Raw genomic sequence first — 20,051 nt, 5'->3', positions numbered from 1 at the left:
CGATAAATATTGTGCAAATATTTTTTCTAGTCTATGGCTTGTGTTCTTATTTGTTAGTTATTGTGGTTTTCATTACAAATTAAATTTTTCTAAATAGTTAATAATATTGAACATCTCTTCATATTTTTATTTACCATACATATATCCTCTTCAGAGGAATGTTTTCCCATGTCTTTTGACCATTTTCTCATTGGATTTTCATTTTCTTCATTTTGATTACTGTTGAATTTTAATAGTTCTTTATATGTTCTAGATAGTAAATGGGTCTTATAAATATTTTCAAACTGTATCTTTTTTTGCTTTTCTTTCTTTCTCTCTCTCTCTTTTTTTTTTTTTTTTTTTTTGTGTGTGTGGTAAGGATTGAACAACCCAAGACCTGGTGCATACTAAGCATGTGCTCTGCCACTGATCTATATCCCTAGTCCTTTTTCATTCTCTTAATAGGATCTTTCATGAGATCCTAAAAATTTCTTATTATGATCAAGTACAATTTATGAATTTTTAGCCTTATAGATTTCACTCTAGATCTCAAGCCTAAAAATTTATTATATGTCATAAACTCTGAAGACTTTGCCCTATACTTAATTCTAAGCATATTATAGCTTTATATTGGACAATTTGAGAAGAATAAGCATTTATTTAGATCTTGTTCGATTTTTCCCAACAGCGTTTTGCAGAGTTTTTTTAACTTTTTTTTTTTTTTAGTACCAGGGATTGAACCCAGGTGTGCTTAACCACTGAGCCACGTCCCCAGCCCTTTTTATATTTTATTTAGAGACAAGAGTCTCATTGAGTTGCTTAGGGCCTCACTAAATTGCTGAGGCTGGCTCGGAACTCAAGATTCTCCTGCCTCAGCTTCCTTAGCCTCTGGGATTATATGCATGTGCTACCGTGCCTAGCCAGTGTTTAGCAATTTTTAGCATACAAGTATTATAAACGTTTTGTTAGATTTACACTTAATTATTTTATTTTTCTGAGAGGTTATAAATCATATTACATTTTAAAATTTTGGTATGCCCATTCATTAATAGTTTTAAGAAGTAGGATTGATTTTTATGTATTTATCTTATATTCTTTTTCCTTGCTAAATTTAATTATCAGAAGTAAGAGTGTTTTTTGGTAAGTTCCTCAGGATTTTTTATGTAGACAATCATGTCATCTGCAAACAAGGGTGCTCTCATTTAGTCCTTTCAGATCTGTCTTTTATTTTATTTGCTTAACTTATTTCACTCTAAGAACTTCTAGTACTATGCTAAATAAGAGTGCTAAGAGTAGATACCCTTATTTCCAAAATGTTTAGGAAAAGCATTCCTTTTTCCCCCAGTGTAGATGTTCCCTGTGAAGCCTGGGAAATTTCCCTCTGTTCTCAGGTTTTAGAAAGTTTTTTTTTTTTTAAATCATGAATGGTATTGAAATTTCCCAAACCCTTCTTAAACATTGTTTAATAAGATTATGAATTTTTTTTCTTTAACCTTACTTACCATGGTGTGTAGTATTGATTGATTTGTGAATATTGAGCTAATTGTGCATCTCTAGAATAAACTTCATATGGAAAGCAAAAGAACTAAAATAACAATAATCAATATTGTCTTATAGTTCTTTTGCATGTAGGTGAGTCCCATTTGGTATTCCTTTACTAAGCAATTTTGCATTTATATTCACAACAGATATTGGTGTTGAGATTTTCTTTTTTGTACTTTCTTTGTCATTTTTGCATCAGGGAAAGGCTAGACTCATATATGAATTGAGAAATATTCCCTTCTGTTTATTTTCTGGAAGTGATTGTATGGTATGGATGTTGATTAACAAGTCTTAAACATTTGGTAGACTTCCCTAGTAAAACCATCTGGGCCTGGAGATTTTATTTTTGAGAGTTTTTCAATCATAAATGTGATTTTTCTCATTAGTTATAGAGATTTTCATATTTTCAATTTCATATTGGGTAAGTTCTGGTAGTTTACGTTTTTTAGAAGAATCAGTCCATTTCATCTAAGCTGTCAAACTCATGTGGGTAGCTTTTGTAGTATGACTTTGTTATTCATTTGATGTCCTCAAGATCTATAGCATCCCTGTTTCATTCCTGATATTGATAATTGGTGTTGTCTCATTTTTCCTTGTAAATTTTGCTAGAAGTTCTGATTTATTAGTTCTTATAAAGAAGCAGTGTTTTACTTTATGGATTTCTCTTCACTGTCTTTCTTTTAATTTCATTGATTTCTACTCCTTATTCTTTCCTTTCTTTGTTTCACTTGCTTTGGATTTATTTTGTTTCCACCAATAACATTCCTGGTTGGGAAAGTATAATTGCTTCCTTGGTAACTCCACCAAGGTAGAGCAAAGAGGGTGGAAAGATCTGGCTGGGAAGACTCTGGCCTGTGCTTCATTATAGCAAGGTAAGGATTTGAGTTCAAGCTCTCCATGGAACCTCTACTTATATCATAGGACAGGAGTAGAGGACATGCTTGGTAAGATGGGAGAGGGGTTTTTACAGTTTGGAAATGAAAACTCCCTGCTCAGCCTCCTTTTCTCTAGGCTCATTACAACCTAGAGTGAAAGTCTAGGTACTCCCTCAGCCTTTGCTGGTGTTATGGTGCTTCTAGGGGAATACCATTTTTTCCTACTCTTTTGGCTGAAGAAAAGGAGCTGATTTCTACCATTTTTATGTCTTGCTACATTGCTTCTTTCCTAAGAGACAACAGGCTGTGTCTGCACATATTGGCATTTCCAGGTTGTCAACTTCTTCAGCTCCAAGTCTGGGATACATGAGAAAGTAAACACAGAGAAACTAACTCCATGTTCTGAGGTCTCCCTACACTTTCCAGTCTTCATATGTTTATTCTATACCAACAGCCTAGGGTTTTTGGTATTACTTAAGGAAAAGTATGTCTGCTCGATTTTTGCAAAAATAGAAGTCAATCAGCATTTTTGTAACTTATAATTACTTTCATAATATAACATTATATAGCATATTGGTGATGGTCCATTCCATATATTGTACATTCTTTCTCAAAAGAAAATTTAGACCAACTTACATTGACAATAATCCACGCACAGAGACAAAACTACCTTTACCTGTTGATAAAACTACCTTAGTGTCATTTTTCTGAAAGCTGGAAAATCCACCAATACATTGTTCTAGATCTGAACTGCCAAAAGCAATGAATTATATTAAATTATTGGCTCCCAGAGGTTAGGTGGAGTAGTGAAATTGACTGAAAAAATAATAGGATTGCAGATAATAGGATTGGTAGTATACCTCAAGAAAATTTTACCATTATTTGGTGGGATTTGGTTTGTTCTATTAAGATGACTAAAATTTATTTATTGTTAAGCAATATCAAGAATTGTTTATTTTGGCTGAGATGCTTGAAAAAGTGTTTCTATGTGCTCTTTTCAATTGGTGGAGTTCTGCCAAATACCTATAACTAATGTCTTAATGAGCTCAGTTGCTTAAACCTAAAATATCTTTCAATAAAATGAGAGTACTTTGCATTTAAATTATATGAAGCCTTATCAGATTTAGGAAGAATAAAATAAAATACAAACAGAAGATTAACATTAGTTACATTTGAGTTTCAGTCAAATAGTAAATAATTTTTAGTATAAGTATGTCCCATGCAATATTTGGATCATGCTCATGGGAAACATTTATTTGTCATTTAGCTCAATTTCAAATTTAACTATGTGCCCTGTATTTCACCTGAAAACCTCAAATTTAAAATCATCAAAAGAAAAATAGAGCTTACCATACATTACTAGATTTACATATGCATCATTAAAAACGTTTTTAAAGGCATCAAATAAAATGTGTCATTGTTTAGAAATTGTTCTTAATTTAACCATGAAAACTAACACAAAAGTAATGAATTATGGTCCAAAAACAGTAAAGCAGAATGAAAGTAGCTAATTGGTTAGGAAATATAAAATTAGTGGATATATATGATAGTTTATGCTCTCAGTGTATGAGAAAGTAAGGGGAAAAATAGAGTGAGAAGGAGAGGGAGAGAGAGAGACAGAAAATGAATTTATTGAAGAGCTGGTGAAAACAATGAAGATTCAAAAACTACTTTTATATAGGAAAATAGACCATATTAGTACCTATGCTGAGAAAAAAATTCCCTGAAGTTGCCCAAAAAAAGAAATACTGGAAAAGAAGGAAGGGAAGGAGAGGAGCCATGTTAAATTTTGGACAATTCAGGATTTGTAGATAGGAAGATGATTACAATTTAGGTGCCAAATACAAATTTTTTTAAATCCACAGAACACTCTTATGGAAACATTGTTAATTACTATGTATTCTAACCTATAAGAAATTATCATTGTTATTCATAACTGTCTTTGGAACAATAACCTAGAGCATTCTCACTATTTTTCTATCTATATTTAATTGTACATTATGGAAAACTTTAATATTTTACATCTGAAATTAGGAAAAATGAATCTAGAGTTAATTCAAAATTTTTTTTCAATACAAATGCCTTCTTAGGTTTGACCTGAGTTATTTTATTTTGCTTATGAAATCTCCTTCAAACGGGACCCAGGCTGTTTCTAGATTAAAGAATTATCCTTCTACCTAGTAACTTGAGTTTTTATGCACTGATCTACAATCTGTATGCCAGTAGTAGTATCCTTAAGTAACCCTTTTCCCATTGTCAAAAAAATCAAGATCTGATTCCCAGAATAGCTTCCTTAGGACTCTGCAAGCAAGTCCCTTCCTACCTTATAGCTATCACCCTACTAGTAACACAAGGGACAGTTCATTGAAATTACTCACAATCTTCTGAAGCCTTTTACTTTCCCATCTCTAGTTTTGTTCTTAACATATCCATCACTTACACCCTTTGCCCCAGATCCTTCTTTTTCTAATGGAAATTTTTGGTTTCTGTTAATGGCATAATATGAATTGAATTTCTCTTTACTGCATGGATTATTTCCTGATCAGTAGCCACACTTATTCTTTCTCCCTACTTTGATTTCTCACATTATCCTTTAATGTTATTTAACATTTTTGCATTGGTTCTTCACTGGGTATTTATTTGACTCCCGCCAGCATATCATTAAAATTTTTTGAAAATATGTTCTGTGATTTCTCATCCAAACTTTGTCTCCCTGTGATAATTTTAATAGTACTTTAGGCTTGGTAAATGTTCAATAAAGATTTGTTTAATAGTGTCAGTGAAAGAGTAGAGTTTTATGATTTCCAATTAATGACTTAGATTTGGATGATAGCTCTATTTTCACATTCATATGTTGTCAGGCTTGTCATTTACCAAAAAGAAGCACATGGACCACTGGAACATGACTTCAGTGATTAGGGTCAACAGCTTTTATTAATGAATAATCAAATTGGCCAATTAGAAAAAATGAGATGGAAAGTGGTTTGGTAACTTTAAGTACCTAACTCTGAGTGCTTATGAAATGATAAAATTCTCAGAAACAACAACTGGGATTTAAGGAACCCAACATTCTTGTAGCTTCTTAAAGTGGAAAAGAAATAATTAGAGCTTACTCCATGTTTTTTTTTTCTGGCTTAGATGAAACCAGCATAACTGTGAAATAAAGTCTCAATTTGGAAGAAATTTTAAAGGTTTTTATCTTTACTACAGAAAGGGAGGAAATGCATTTCTTTAAAATGAAAACTTAGCTGTGGAAGAAAACAAGAAAAATTGCAAAAGGCAGGAAAATTACAGAATCTACAATTTTTGGTGTTCATGATTTTCCACTATCCCAAGTCAATAACCCTGAAATTAGATGACAATAACAGGTGCTTTCTGTGACAAGTACTTCAGTTCTTATTAGATTTCCAATAGTCATTTAGATTTGGCATGGCCCAAAAAATGCCTCAAAACGCTACAACTTCTCTTATTTTCAAAGTCATATAGATGTTTTAAAACCATTCCTGATATAATGAACTCTTTATAAGGTAGGTGATATAGCTAAATCCTCAGACAGACCTTGATCTCTACATTTTTTTTTCAGACAAAGATGTTCAATCTACATTGATAAAGAACATAGCTGATTATTAGCCTGGTAGGAAAAGACAATCTCTATAATTCAAAGGTATCATCCTTTTTCTCTAAGAAACCATTCTCATAAAATCTCAAAATGCACTGCTCACCCAGACCTCTTACAAGCCCTATCCTTCAAAATTCATTTTAACTCCCACATTCTTCAAAAAGCCTTTTCTCACCTTTTCAGTCCTTGGTGATGACCCCTAACTTGAACACCTGCTATATGATATTTGTCACTTAGCATGTGGTACCTGGTAGATTTAATTACTTTTTTATGTTGGTCTGCTTTTTCTAATCATAACATGAGGCCCTTAAAGTCAGGGACTTAGTACAGAGTCCCAAGCATAATAGAACACTGTCAATACATCAATAGATGTATGTGGTTTTATTAGAGATGATTATGCCTCAAAGTTTATAGAGCTCCTGCCTGCTCCCTTTCAGTGCTTCTAACAAAAGGATAAAGAAAGCAATCTTAAATTTCTGCTGAATGAATAAATAATTTTTCTAACCATGTTGACATTTATACATTCTAAATACAAATACAGTATAACCAGGCTCAGATGTCAGTAATTGAACCTGCCATTTATCTAAATATTCTCCTTCAAATAGTAATCTCAAAAAAAGATTTTCATTGTAATAAATATATTCAAGAAACACAGCATATTATATCACCCTCTTGACTATTTGCAGTGCACACTTTCACATTAAAAATCCCAAGAAAATCCAAGTAGGAAGACACATTTTGAACCAATAATTTTACCCATCATTTCTTAAATTTATTTGGCCACACAAGAAATTTTGCTAGTATAGCTTAAAATACAGGAATTTGAAACACACTTTGGGAAACAATCTGAAGTGTCCTTTTGGACAAAGAGTGCCTAGTCCACTTATCTAGGCAGAAATTGCCCAGCTGAAGACATGCGGACATTGTTCCTCCACAGAACCTTATCAGACTGCTGTCTGTCTGTACTTTCCAATAGTACCTGATCTACAAAGTGAATTTCATAACTATTTGTTAAAAGTTTGGCATACTGATATTATCATGAAAACATATATTTATTTTTAACAATGATGCCATTAATAAAATGACTTTAGTCTGAATACTTATTATAAATATTTTTTTTTAAAAAAGATAAATGTAAGTTGGAAAAGTTTAAGTCATTCTGTCACAATAAAATACAATCTAGTCCCTGGTGTATTTTCCTACTATCCAATATTTAAGGAAAAATTTTTTAAAAAATAAAACCTATATTTAGTTATTCAAAAATTGGGTCTTTTTCTACCAAGTCACAAGATCTTTTTCTCCTTCCTAATTGTAAAATATTCTTGTTGCTGTTATTGTTAGTCTGTCTACACACTGTCATTCATAGGACATGAGTTTGGAAGCTGTGAGGGCCAAGAGCCCTTGCCCAGTGTAAACCAGAAAGTTTGTAGTCCTCATTGATCGTAGCAGCCATCCTGGATCCATGAAGAAAGTCACTGCAAGAATGAGAAAACCAAAGAGGGAAAAAACAAATATAACAGAGAGGATTTTTGCTCAAATGAAACCCAAACTAAAGCCTTTAGTGCTCCTAGTTTTTATTTATTTGAGGTAATACATCTTTAACATTTAGGACTATTTAAATGAATGTTTCCTGCGACTTACAAATAAAAACTAAGACTTTGCAGAGAATCTGATCCTAAGAATGGCATCATATAGCCAGGCATGGTGGTGTACGCCTGTAATACCAGTGGCTCAGGAGGCTGAGATAGGAGGATCATAAGTTCAGGGAAAGACTCAGCAACTTAGTAAGACCTTAAGCAATTTATGGAGATCCTATCTCAAAATAAAAAATTAAAATGGCTGGGGGTGTGGTTCAGTGGTTAAGTGCCAAGTGCCCCTGGGTTCAGTCCCAGTTACCAAAAAAAAAAAAAAAAAAAAAAAAAAAAAAAAAAAAAAANTATATATATATATATATATATATATATATATATATACATACACAAAAACACACACACGCACACACATATATATGTATAAAATCTCAAAACAACAACAAAAAACCCATTGGGATTACAAGTGACTACTGGAGACATTTTCAAAGTCCCTGGTGGAAGGTTGTTATTGGTTTTGTTTGGAACTCCATAAAACTCTAGGTCCCGTTGTCAGGACAAAATCACAAGGAGTTCTCTAATAGGAGTGCTTCACTTGATGATCAAAGACACACGTGTCATAACTCTCTGCCAGATAATAGAAAAACAGAAATAACACCATAAAGTTGCATATCATTGGGGGGAGGCCAAATTTAAAACAAGATTATGATGAGGGTACACTGCATTGCTCCCTAGAAGCTAGGGATATGGGACAGAATACATAGACAGAGAGTCTGTAGTGACCAGGACAATATGCTTCTTCACAGGGAACATCATTCTGCCTTCTCTTACCTACCTGCAACCTGCTCAGCAATAGAACCTCAACCTTAAAGCCATGGTAGAGACCCTAAATGCAAAGTAGACCTCCAGCTAAGCACACCAAAAAACAACCCATTTGGAACTCAGCTAAATTTTCACCAAGAGTCTAAGAAAACAGAAAGGAGTGATTGGTAGGAAGAGGTGGTGAGAAGCCAAAAGAATACATTAAAACAAGATGCTAGAACAAATGGAAATGGCATAACAGGAAAATATCAGATTACCACAGACAGATACTTGCACTTTGCAAGTATAACACACAAATAAAGGTAGGCTGAGTTTAGAAGACAAATATTGTATATCAATTTTCCATTTAATGATTATTCTCACGATATATCTAACTGCTACTGCTGTTGGTTAAATAAAACCTAATATTAAAATGGGGTTGTATGAGCTCAAAATATAATCCTTGTTTTCTAATATAAAGGTAGTTCAGAAAAACAGAAAATTTAAAATGTTCTTTGAACATATAGGCCTATGGTTAAAAATAGATCTGTGGGCTCATGGATATAAAATTTAAATTCCTGGATTTGAGGCCAACAAATAACTCTTTAAAGAGATGTTCTAATTTTCACCACTTTCTAGATATGTGGCATTGAGAAAAGTACTTGCCTCCTCTAGCCTCATTTTTATTATCTGTAAAATAGAGATAATATTTGTATATACTTACCAAATACAAGGTTAAATAAATTAATTCGTATAAGCACTTAGAACAGTGCCTGATACAGGTCTCAATAATTGGTTTTGATTGTCTTCCCTGGGATGTTCCCAATGCAAAGACTACCCCCTCTCAAATTCATGCATTGTTGATATTACTAAGAATATTTTGTTTAATTATTAGACATGTTTCTGTGTTAACATTTATGCTGAAGATTCTGAAACTGCATTACAAAACTAAAAGAATCCACAATGGGGAATTTGGTTCAGCAGAATTTGACGTTTTTCCCCAACTTCTCTTGTGCGTAAACCATTTCCCTTTCAAATTCATGTGAAACTTAATCAGTCATGCACAGAACAAATTCAGCAGATATGCTCTTTTTAAAAAATCAAAACATGTTTTCAGCACGGTCCCTGCCTTACTGCCTTACGGAAGCCACAACTCTATTTCCTCTAGTGCCAAGGACACACACCCCGTGTTAAGATCTGTCATGCTATGTTGTAATCATCTATTTGCACCCTTGTCTCCTTCATTACTTTCATCCATCCTTCCTTGCCTTGCTACGTATTTCCAATACACATCATATCTAAATTCTCAATATGTAAAAATGATTGAATACATGACTGATTTACATATATGTAAAGTGAAAGAGATGAATTGTATTTGGGAATAGAATTCACATTCTGACTTAAAGGCTCACAGAGGCTTTGGCTTATCCCCAGGGTCCTAAAGAGGAAAGACTTGTTAAATAATTTTCAAAATATGACAGAAATGTTTCACAAAGTACTCTTACATGCATGGACCCAAGGATTAATATAAAGGACACATAATACTGAAGCTCACTGGAGGCTCCTCTCTCCGTGGCTGCCATCTGACCAGCCCACATCGCTGCAAATCAAATCCAACCATTTTATAAGTTTCATTTTTTTTTTCCCTGAGCTGAGATTACAATCTATCATTTGGAGAGAATCTGACACCTAGATAAAAGCAAGTGTCTAAAAAGGAATCGAAACTGATGCAGAAGGGGAAAAAAAAGTACAAAAAAGCTGCATTTCTGCTAGTTAAAATGACATGGTTGGGAGCTGAGGAGACAGCACCTGAAGAAAACTCCTTAGGTCATTTTTATCAAATGACTTGCAGCTGAAGGAATGTGGAAACATGTCCAAAATAATTATATACTTTCTCTAAGTTTATTGTTCTGCAGTCCTTAGTCTTTCTTCTCTGGTATAATATATATATTTGTTAAGATACTCATGCTTTAGTTTGAAATCAGATTCATATTTGCCTTAAAGATAGTCATAGCCAAGAAGATTGCTTCTTCTGTGAAGTACTTTATCACAGTTAGTCTTTGTATCACCCTCCAGTAGTAATTATAATGTGCATTTAGTACATGGGGTACTTATGGCTTCACTCATTGCAAATAAAGCTAGAAAAAACATACAACAGTTGATGAGTGGATTTCAAGGTGGGCCCCACTACTGAATGCTGAATATTTCTCATCTTGCTTTTTGCGTGTAATGAAAGAAGGCACAGGAGTACCAGAGACTTGAGCTCTCATCCCAGTTCCACTATGAAATCAACATCTTACCCTCTCTAGGCCAGTTTTCTCATTTGGAAAACAAAAGGACTTGGAGTAGCTGATCTTAAGTGTCCCTTTCTTCATCTTTATATCATTCTACCTTTTGAAGTCTTACACTAAAAATAAGAAGATGAAAGCTTATATCTATGATCAATTCCTCAAGATATATTTTTAAATGTTTTTTTTCCTATTAACTGCAGTTATCTGCAAACAGTATAGTAAATAAAGTGGAATGAAATAAACTCTTAATATAAACAATGCTTCAGAAAATATTAAGTTAAAAATAATTGGGCTGATATTATTATATCACTTGTGCAGAAAAAAAATATAATGCTGTTTTCTTCCCTGTTCTTTTTTCTTGAAGAGAAATGCTTCTGAGCTAAGCAGCATACATATTTTCATCACTTGCCAAATGACAAGGGCAGTCCTTCCCCTGCAATTCTGCCCAATCACATGATGTATATTTTTAAAGGTACTTACCTTTGCTAGGTGGTTATTCTAGGTATCAGATGGTATGATTTTGTATTTTGAGTACTTTAGTGAGAAGTAGACCAAAAGTCAGGCTTACTTCCAACTAAATCATTAATGTTTGCAGTTTGGCTAAAATTATGCTGGACCCTGGTAAACCTTTATTTACTAATTTCTAAGTATTTTCTTTTATTGCCGGCAAGTTTCTGACATTACACTCATTGATATGTCTCATGTATCCAGAGGGAATCCTCAAAAGTTTTCTAGCAACTTGTAACCTACTCATTTGAAACTGGGATTGGTTATGATTTCCACCAAGAACCATAATCACAAAAAAAACAAAGTGTATGCTGCAAAAGTAAAATTGTATTTAGTAGTTTAGAAAGAAATAAAGGTATTGAATTCACAACAAAATAGAAAATGCATTGTAAAGAAGGAAGGGAAAAAAGGGAAGAGAGGAAGGAGGGAGAAAGGAGGAGAGTGATGAAGGAAGGGAGGAAGGGAGACCGAGTCATGTTTGGGGCATATACTAGACACTGAATTAATGCCACTTATTCTTCTGCTCTTAGGCTGAAGCAGATGAAATTACGGATATCATTTTTATCTATTCAAATAATCCCAGATTTTTTATAATGTAACCTAACATACTCAAAGTTATTTTTTTAATGTGTCTGTATCAAGTTAGTGTGAAAAACTAAAGTGGCAAGTCACTGCTGTCTGGAATGGACAGTGCTCCCAGGACAGGCCTCCTTAGACAGCCAGTTCTGTCAGTTTCCATCTGTCCATCCAGGTAGAGCGGAGCATCTTTTTCTTTCAGGGACCAGGAACTTACAAGCACACATTTCTTAAAAATTTCATTGTTTACTGTAAAAAGGAACTCCCTTGCTTCAGAACCCTGGAGGTCTACGTTATGATTTTCTTGTTGGGATATGTCATAAAACCTACCTGCTGTGCTTCCCATTCCCGATACAAATGATGCCTCCAGACATAAAGGCCAAGTGGCAAGGTGCTTTACTGCACGTTAGACATGATACAGAGACCTTTACTTGGCTCCAGCCAATGCAACAGCTTTTTTTGTCACTAATACATAGGTCAGAATGGCATTCTTTCACAAAGGGGAAAGTCTCCTTGACACCTTGTGGTTTGAAACAGGAAGAAATAGCTTCTCCAAGAGGGAAATGTCCCCTTTTGCCCCAGGGAATAAGGTCTTCTTTCTCATTGGCATTTTCCTCCGTCCCTCCCACCACCTTTTTTTTTTTTTTTTTTTAACCAATAAGGGTGTTTTTTATTTTCTATTTGTATATAAGTGTAACTGGCATATGAGGCATTGGATTTTTTTTCCTGGAGTAGAGAGGTAATAAGAGTAAGGACTCAAATGCTACCATGAGTACAAAAGTTCATGTAATTAGTTCACAGTTTGATCAGCATCAAAGAGCATTATTTTAAAGAAGAATCCCAGAGCAAAGGAGAAATTGACGTTCTTGCATATGTCAATGAAAAATCGGTTTCCATTAGGTGGGTCATGAACAAAGGGAGCTTGATATTAAGTAAAGTAGCAAAAGGTAAAAACAATCCTGGTAAAAACTTAAAAAAAAGACTTTTCTTTGATAGCAGGATCTGGCCTACCTTAAAATGAAGAAATCTGCTGCAGAATTCCTCTCTCCCTTTTAAAATATCTTGGAGACTCCCAGGCTCATCACAAAGGCTTCTGAAATCCACTGTGGCAAACATGTGTACTCCAGAAGCCTCCAAGACCCAGTGAAGCTCTGCAATCATCATCCTTCCTTTTCCTTATACAGCAGAAGAGGTAAATGATTTCTCCATTGTATTGGACGAATGTTCCAAATTTATGCCTAATGTTGATTGAGATGCCCTGAGTTCAGTTGTCTGTGGTTCATAATATTTGAAGTTGTTCTTTAGTATTTATGGGAGAAAAAAATGATGGGTTCAGAGAACTAAACAATACTTTTAGAGAACAAATACATATTATAACATTTTATAATTAATTATAGAAATGTCTAACAGTTAACCAAATATGTGTACATAATTAATGTAGGCAACTACTCACTTAATTATAAATTTATATATGAAATATATTGCATAATTAATTGTATTTTTGCTTTAGGTAATTGTTCTACATATATAATTAACTAAGACATATGCATTTTTTTCAAATTATCCACCTTAATCTACAAATAATTAAATATATTTAAGCAAATAGAGACATAATTAAGTATATTTTTAAATTAAACGAGGGTCAGAAAAATATGTATATATGTTAAGTTTTTAAGCCCAGAAAAAAATTAAGAGAACAACATAAAGGCAAGCCAAAGTTCCACTTCAGCAGGCAAGAAAAAAACAAAAGTATACACACATGCTCCATCCAAAGAATTACATTCTTGAAGAAACTTGTATGCAAAGGCATAGCTATTTCCTCTTTCTTTTTTTCTCCCCCTTTCATTTTATTTCCAAATCATATTGCCCAGTCTTTGGACTCTATGCTGGCATTCCCTGGTAGCACTAAGGGGTGTGGGTTCCCTTATGTTCACAGAGAGCTCTCTTTTTTTTTTCTTTTCTGAGAGAGAGAGAGAGATAGAGAGAGGACTTTTTAATATTTATTTTTTAGTTTTCAGTGGACACAACATCTTTATTTGCTTTTTTTTTTTTTTATTTGCTGAGGATCGAACCCAGTGCCCTGCGCATGCCAGGTGAGCATGTTACCACGTGAGCCACATCCCCAGCCCAAGAGATTTTTTATTACATCATGAGAAAGCTGTGATGATGTTGTTCTCTATCCTCTTCACTTTGTGAGTAGCCTGACTTTGTGTTGTCTGCTTTAGGTCCATCTCCTACTGTTGTTGGCATGGACTCTTGATGCTCTGAACAGTCAACTTTTTCTTTGACCATCTTTTAGGCTGTCTATTTAGAGTACGAGGCATTCCATTTTAGCCAAATGTATCCAAAAGCAATGATGGTCCAGTCATAAATGACTTTATGGCTTATTTAGGTTTTTTTCTTGTTCACCACTGGGGCTAAACTCCCAGTTGGTTTAAATTTATCAGTTTAACTTTCACCAGTTATGATGGCTAGTAATAACAAAGTCACAAAGTAACTCCCGAAAACTTCTATGTGTCTTTGTGGATCTTTAATGCTTTCCTTTACAAAGGGGAAAGTCTTCTTTTTAAAATATCCTTGTGGTTTGAAACAGAAACATTTTTTTGGAACAAGGTGAGAAGGGCAAAATACCCCTGGGGAATGAGGTCTTATTTCTTACTGGCATTTTATTCTGTTTCTTTAAAAATTTCTTGGTGACTTCTGGGCTCACAACAAAGGCCTCAGCTGTGGCATACATATCTGCCCTGGGTGGAGGTTGTGACTCCTTGTACAATAAGGCAGACTAGCTATTGAAGAGACACCTCCAATGCCTCAACTCTGCAGCCTCTGAGTGCTCCTTCTCTGCACCCTAAATCTCACTATTGCAGAATGTAAAGTGGTTTTAAAATTCACACTGTTCACAGTAAAAAGTGAATAAATGAACAATGAAAATAAATCCTAAAGTAGAAAGTGTAAAAAAGACCAAAGAAAAATTTGATTATTGAATAGGAAATAGATGTCTGTTCAAGTCAAATGCATATATAAATTTCTGGTTATCAATTAAAAGATCTTTTAATTTTAAAAAGCAGAACTTTTATTACAATTATGCACACCTATTCTTGTTAACAGATTTATCTACTTTCATGTACATACAGACATGACTAATTTTATATCTTGTGAAGGTAGTGAGGTCATTCTCAGTCCATACAAACACTAGCTAATGTCCATTCAGTTTCCAAGAAATCAGTCAGCAATCATTTTTGGAACATCTACCACGTGTCTGGGATTATAGAAGTGTGTGATACATGATACCTGTTTTCACAGAACTCCAGTCTTTCTGAGAAGCTGAACACACTTTACAACACCTCCAGGATACTGTACTGATAGAAGTAAGCACAGTGGCCAGTGGAGCAGGGCAGAGACAAGATCAGCTCTCCCCGACAGTGCTAGAATTGCTCCATAGAATGTACACTTCCAGGATATGTATTAGCATAATACAATATTTATTTTCCAGAAATCTGTAATTAAAATGCAACCATTTGAACTATTTGCATTAGTCATACTATTTCACAATTAGACTAATGTTTACCTAATATTTATTTCCTAGTAAAGTCAAGGCAGAGTATCAAGAGTTAGTGATGAAATCTGATCCAAATGTATATTTAGGGACCATGTCTCAAAGGGATACTTTGTTCTAAAGTTCTGAAATCCTTGTCCCTAATTCTGTAGAAAGTTGGTAGTATTGCATTTGTAGCCGTAATACAGTTGCAGAATTCCAAAAGGACTATTTTGTTCCATTTATTATAGTAAAAAAGAAATCCTTGCTGAATACAAAACATTGCTGTTTTGATTATGTGAACTGATTGTGTGTAATTTTGCCACTTCTTTTTATGTCATCATGTCCATTGAATCCCTTTTAAAGGAAAATCATTTTCTAGACTAAAATGTTATCATAAGAGCAGTTCTACTTTTGCTGACATGATTTTGATTAGGAAATTTAGATCTTCACGCTATATGAATACATTAGAAGAGGATTACTCTGATCGAGACTCCACAAGAGAGCTAAAATATACCACAAATAAATAATCAAGCATCTTGTATGAATTTAAAAATAAATCGTGTATCATAAAAGTAAAAATGGCCAGTTTAGGCTCAGAAAGAACACAGATAGCATCACTAATTTGTAGCAGAGTAGATCCAGTAACATGGGTTTTTAATTAGATGGCAGAAACTGTAAGGTGACAGGACTGAGAACAGGTAAATCATCCAGGAATAGCAATGCACGGAGCACAGAGCCAGCTGGTGCGGTGCTGCCTCGGTGTCAGAGATCCGTGCTGCATCCTGAAATGGGGACTGTTCCGACAGTCTGTTGCACAGCTGTTCTTACTCAGAAACAAACAGCCAGGTCTGTTAGTGGTATCACTCTGCAGGTACTGTAATGACAGTAAAGTTTCTAGGAAGGACTAGGTGTCTCAGGGAGATGGAAAATAGAGCTTTATTAGAAACACCAAGAAGGTGTATGAAAAAATATCTACTGTCTCCTTCTTTGCTGAAGCTAGTGCATTATGTTATCAATTGAGCTATTTAGTCAGAACTATATTTACCCCACCAGCTTTAGAGTTTTTCTAAGAATTTGGGCCAGAGAGAAACTGTGAGAAGTTGTTGGTGTTATTTTTAATGTTGGATTTGACCACAAATAAGCCCTGAGATTTTGTGTATTGATTGAGATCATATCGATCTGGATCCATGCATTGTTAAAAATTGTTGTTGGAGAAGGAAGGCCTTTACAATATTTAACTTATTTTCCTTTATAAGTGCTTTAATTTACAGTTTAAAAGTCATTTTATTTGTTGAGACCTGCCACCCAATAATAATAAAAATCACTCAATTCACTGAAATGAAAAATAAGATGCTTAGAGAGGTTCAAACACCAAAAGGGAAGATATAACTAACAAAGAATATTTTTTGATCAAAGGGGAAGAAAAATATTTGGGAGTTGGCACTCAGCAAACTGCTATGAGGGCACTGCTCCAGAAAGAAGTGAGGGTTCCTGGTGAAGCTACTGGTGAATCCCCAGAGGATGGCAAGGGGTAATTGGATACAGCATCTGTGTCCCCCCACACTCAAAACGGGGCCTGGGCTGGTAAGAGAGGTTGACATAGATCCCATACCTGCCATGATCCACCCTATTAATGGTTTTATCTCTTGTGTGTTGACCTGTGTGTTTGTAAAGAGGGGAAATTTTTTTGTTTGATTTTATTTTTTCTTATTGTGTCTAAAAACAGATACCCATCAACTTGGAAAATTACTGAAATCTCAGTTTCAGCCATTTTGTTTTAAAAACTGTGTAATAATGAAACAGAATAAATTCAACACCTTTAACACATATGCAAAACAACTCACCTTATTTTTGAATGCTTTCCATCAATCACCAAACAAGCCAACTTCTACTGAGGAAAAAAAAAGTCCATTACTTTATCAATTTTTGCTTTGTTGAATTGGCAGAGATTTATAATAGGATGTTTCCTTAATAATACTTTCTTAAAGATACTGGAAGGCAACAATTCATTGGTGAGATTCTAATCAACACCAGTATAATTTTGTGATTTAGCTTAAGTCTACTTTCATTGCCCTGATGGTTTAACTTCTTAACTTTTTCACTGATTTTACTCCTGGTTTTTCATATAGCATGAATCTCAGATACTATTCCCATTCCTTCAGAAAAAAAAGGTAATAAGTATTGGCTTAGATATTGAAAGAACAAAAATGAACAAACCATTTTGCTTTCAAAGAACTAAAAAAGTAAGTGGGTAATTATATAGGTGTTATGGTTTAGGTGTGAGGTGTCCCTCACAATTTACAATGTGGGACAATGCAAGAAAGTTTAGAGGTGTAATGACTGGGTTATGATATCATTAAACTAATGGGTGAATTAATCCATTATTAACTGGATGGTGACTATAGGCAGATGGGGTGTGGCTGGCAGAGGTAGATCCCTGGGGTCATGCCTTTGGGATGTATATTTTGTCCTTGGTAAGGAAGTCTCTCTGCTCCCTGATTATTATGTTCTGAGTTGCTTTCTTCTGCCATACCCCTCTGCTAAGATGTCCTGCCTCATCTCAGGTTCAGAGCAACAGAATCAGCCATCTATGGCCTGAGACCTCCGAAAACATGAGCCCCAAATAAAACTTTGCCCCCCTCTAAAATTGTTCTTGTCTGGTCTATTGGTCTCAGTGGTGAAAAAGCTGACTAAAACATAGTAGGTAACTAAATTGTTATATAATCAGCACGACAATGGCAGAATGAACATAGTCAATACAATAATGACTACAAACATTATGGAAATTTAGTATGAAGCAGTATAATGGGAAAATGAATACTTTGTAGGATAAGGGAAGGAAGAGTTGAAGGAGTCAATAGAAGAAATTATTTACAGCTCGCTTTGAGTGATGGGTTATAATTACCACAAACATAAAGGAGGAACCACAGGGATGATTCCTTTGGTCATCACAATTGAAAAAACACAAATTTTAATTTGTGTGCCTTTGTGGAGTAGAGTGCATATCCTCTTCGATTCACAAGATTTCCTTCCCTGTTTTTCCAGGTGCCTGGTTAAATGTTTTAATTTACAATGCCCAGAATAAAAACAACAAAGGCATGACAGCAGGAGGTTTCAGAGTACGTAGGAGATTAGTACAATTGACATTAATAATAATTGCTAACATTTATGAGGTCTTATCAGGTACCACTTCTTTAAAGTCTTAGACAAGTATTAATTCAATTAACACTCATAAAAATCTCACAAAAGTGATGATTATTATCATTTTAGAAAAGAGAGAGAAACATAGAAACTATATGGTATGTCACCCAAAGTCATGCAGTCAGTTAGTGATAGAATCAGGATTTGAAGCCAGTCGGTTCTGAGCATAAGCTCCCAAACACAAATCCATGCCATAGAAAAGATTGAATAAGGCTGAGGTCACTTCAAGGAATTTCTACTTGATCCTACAGTAATGGGGAGCCATTAAATATTTTAAAGAAAGGAAATGGCTGCTTGAATTTATGTTTTGTAAAGATAACATGGAGGATGGATGGGAGTTGAATGAAGATTTTAGTCAGGGGGAATAAGAAGGGAAAAATAGTGGTAATCTAGACAGAGAATCAAGGAAACGAACCAAGGCAACAGCAATGGAGACATAAGAAACATTTTCCTCCCCAGGTACCCACAAGGTTCCTACTTATTCTTGCCCCAACTAAGACAATCATGACTTTGACTGCTGCCTGTCTCTCCCCTGCTGACACATACTGTTACTTCTAACCTTCTCTAGACTCAGCCACTCTCAAGATGGTGGTTAACAAATCTGTAGCTTTCATATATGTTAACACATTAGTTAACACATTAGTCAACAGAGCCAACTTCAGCCTTGATCCACTCTCTAACTAGAAAACTAGATATTGATTTTGTTTATTTAGACTTTTTTATTTTCACTTTTGAAATGTTTCATATGTTGCATGTGTATATGATGCTTTTACCAAAATTATAAAAGATAATATCAAAAAAAGATAATGGCAAAATGAACATTTGTATTTATTATCCAGATCCCATATTTTAAAACCAGAAAATTATTTGTTCTTTTGTCTGGTTCCAAGCTTGGTGAACTAAATTGCTTGCACTTTAATATTAAAAACAAAAAACAAAAACCACAACACTTGGTGTCTGGAAACACCCATGATAAACCTTCCAATAGTTTATTTACATACATAACCTAGAAAATTACTGGAAAATAACTTATCCTAAAAGGTTGATAAGAAGTCCAGGAGAAATCTAAAAGTTTTAGGCTAGTATTTGAGAGACAGATGCCAGACTATCACTATCCCATACCCATGAAGAGATCCAACTGCTTGATTAACATATTAATGGATATTTTATAGATATAACATTAAGAGTGCAGAACTGAATTGACAGAATCCTTAGTGTTGACACCACAAAAATGTTAACTGGCAAATGTGGCAACAGAAGTGTCATGGTTTAGATATGAGGTATCCTGCAAAAGCTCATGTGTGAGACAATGCAAGAAAGTTTAGAAATGAAATGATTGGGTTATGAGTCTTAACTTAATCAGTATATTAATCCCTTCACATGGATTAACTAGGTGGTAACTGTAGGTAGGTAGGATGTGACTGGAGGAGGTGGGTCATTGGGAGCATGCCTGTGGGGTGTATATTTTGTCCATAGTGGGGGGAGTCTCTCTCTCTCTCTCTCTCTCTCTCTCTCTCTCTCTCTCTCTCTCTC

At 34.5% G+C, this 20,051-nt stretch overlaps 1 long non-coding RNA gene across 1 annotated transcript in view; it reads left to right on the top strand.

Moving 5' to 3' along the window:
- Positions 1–20,051, top strand: part of LOC125615260 — a 107,079-nt gene that overhangs the window by 9,401 nt on the left and 77,627 nt on the right. The window contains exon 2 of the long non-coding RNA XR_007345834.1: positions 12,776–12,971. This is a non-coding gene — a long non-coding RNA (uncharacterized LOC125615260). The remainder of the gene's footprint in view (positions 1–12,775; positions 12,972–20,051) is intronic.

The sequence above is a fragment of the Marmota marmota genome, unplaced genomic scaffold (genome assembly GCF_001458135.2).
Source record: "Marmota marmota marmota unplaced genomic scaffold, marMar, whole genome shotgun sequence".
NCBI classification, from domain to species: Eukaryota; Metazoa; Chordata; class Mammalia; order Rodentia; family Sciuridae; genus Marmota; species Marmota marmota.
The sequence above is the reverse complement of the archived record's forward strand: the minus strand, read 5'-3'. Positions and strand labels throughout refer to the sequence as shown.